The sequence below is a fragment of the Mustelus asterias genome, chromosome 18 (assembly GCF_964213995.1).
Source record: "Mustelus asterias chromosome 18, sMusAst1.hap1.1, whole genome shotgun sequence".
NCBI classification, from domain to species: Eukaryota; Metazoa; Chordata; class Chondrichthyes; order Carcharhiniformes; family Triakidae; genus Mustelus; species Mustelus asterias.
In genome coordinates, this window is record NC_135818.1 from 72,399,203 (window position 1) to 72,401,324 (window position 2,122).

The 2,122-nt window shown below is 47.3% G+C and overlaps 1 non-coding gene across 1 annotated transcript; it reads left to right on the plus strand.

Moving 5' to 3' along the window:
• Positions 1 to 1,236: 1,236 nt before the first annotated feature.
• On the plus strand, positions 1,237 to 1,309 carry trnat-ugu (transfer RNA threonine (anticodon UGU)). Its single transcript has one exon. It is a non-coding gene; the product is annotated as a tRNA-Thr (tRNA).
• The last annotated feature ends 813 nt before the right edge of the window (positions 1,310 to 2,122 follow it).

Here is a 2,122-nt window from a genome sequence, read left to right on the forward strand (position 1 = left end):
CGCTGCCCGGGGAGGTGGTGGGAGCAAACACGATAGCAGCATTTGAGGGGCATCTAGACAAATACATGAATAGAGTGGGAATGGAAGGATACGGACTTTATTCATTCGTGGGACATGGGTGTCGCTGGCTGACCAGCATTTATTGCCCATCCCTTGCCAGAGGGCAGTTGAGAGTCAACCACATTGGTAAGTGCAGACCGCTCCGTAAGTGCATACGGTTTTAGTTTAGACAGGCATCATGGTCGGCGCAGGCTTGGTGGGCCGAAGGGCCTGTTCCTGTGCTGTACTGTTTTTTGATCTTTGTTCTTTTGTAAATTCACGGCACCAAACAACGAGGAAGCTGCTACCAAAATTAAAAGAGGCATTTTCAAATTAGAGTTTTTTAAAATCAGGTTTTGTGTCATCCTAAAAGGGATGGAAAGCATTACTGAAGCCAGCTGTGTTTAGTTGTAAGTGAAGCTCAGAGAAGAATGTGGGGTGCTTGTCAATAGTCACAAAGTTGCAGATCTCGATTGAAATTCATCCTTAGACAATAGCTGCAAGAATGCATTATTTACACAGGCATGACTTTCTCTCACTGCATGTAAACGAGGATGGGTACCTCCTTGGGGATGCTTCTGATCAACTATCATAACATCAGTGGAAGATCACTGTGGCAAAGCCACTTGCTTGTCCGTCCGAGGTTTTCACTAAATGTATGCCGAGGTTATAGCAGACTTAGAGAATCCTAAAGACATTCCTGGTGAAGGGGAGGCAGTGGCTTATTGATATCATCATTAGACTATCAATCCAGGAAATCAGCTAACGTTCTGGGAAGTCAGATTTGAATCCCACCATGGTGGATGGTGGAATTTGAATACAATAAAAATAAATATCTGGAATTATGTGTCTACTGATGACCATGAAATCATTGTCAATTGTCGGAAAAAACCATCTGGTTCGCTAATGTCCTTGAGAGAAGGAAATCTGCCAACCTTACCTGGTCTGACCTATATGTGACTACAGACCCACAGCAATGTGGTTGACTCTCAACTGCCCTCTGAAATGGCCTAGCAAGTCACTTAGTTCGAGGGCGACTAGGGATGGACAATAAATGATGGCCAGCCACTACCTCCTGGGATGTCCTGCCCCATGTGCCCAAAGAAAAATGGGCAGCACGGTGGCACTATGGTTAGCACTGCTGCCTCACAGTGACAAAAATCCAGGTTCAATTCCAGCGCTGGGTGATAAATGGTTGGCTTCATAGCTCAGTGGTTAGAGCACTGGTCTTGTAAACCAGTGGTTGTGAGTTCAATTCTTGCTGCAGACTGAAATGAAAATTTAGTTGATGGCAGCACGTTAGATGGTGAACTGACTGTGAAAAGGAGACAGATATATTAGAATGGGCAAGAAAACTTCATTGTGGAAAGACAGGAGGCCTTTGTTCGTTAAGTGGCAAGAACAGGACTTATGTGAAAAGGTTATGTGTTGATGTTCAAAGTGGTGAATGGACATTTTGGTCTTTATTGTGGGTGGCACGGTGGCACAGTGGTAAGCACTGCTGCCTCACAGCACCAGGGGCCTGGGTTTAATTCCGGCCTTGGGTCATTGCAGAGTTTGCATATTCTCCCCGTGTCTGCGCGCGTTTCCTCCAAGTGCTCCAGTTTCCTCCCACACTCCAAAGGTGTGCACGTTAGGTTGATTGGCCATGCTAAATTGCCCCTTAGTGTCAAGAAGATTAGCAGGGTAAATACCTGGGGTTACAAGGATAGGGTCGAGGTGGGACTGTTGTCGGTGCAGGGTCAATGGGCCAAATGGCCTCCTTCTGGACTGTAGGGATTCTATGGATTCTATGGACTGTCTGTGTGGAGGTTGCACATTCTCCCCATGTCTGCGTAGTTTTCCTTCAGGTGGCACGGTAGCACGGTAGCACAGTGGTTAGCACTGCTGCTTCACAGCTCCAGGGTCCTGGGTTCGATTCCCGGCTCGGGTCACTGTCTGTGTGGAGTTTGCACATTCTCCTCGTGTCTGCGTGGGTTTCCTCCGGGTGCTCCGGTTTCCTCCCACAGTCCAAAGATGTGCGGGTTAAGTTGATTGGCCAGGTTAAAAATTGCCCCTTAGAGTCCTGGGATGTGTAGGTTAG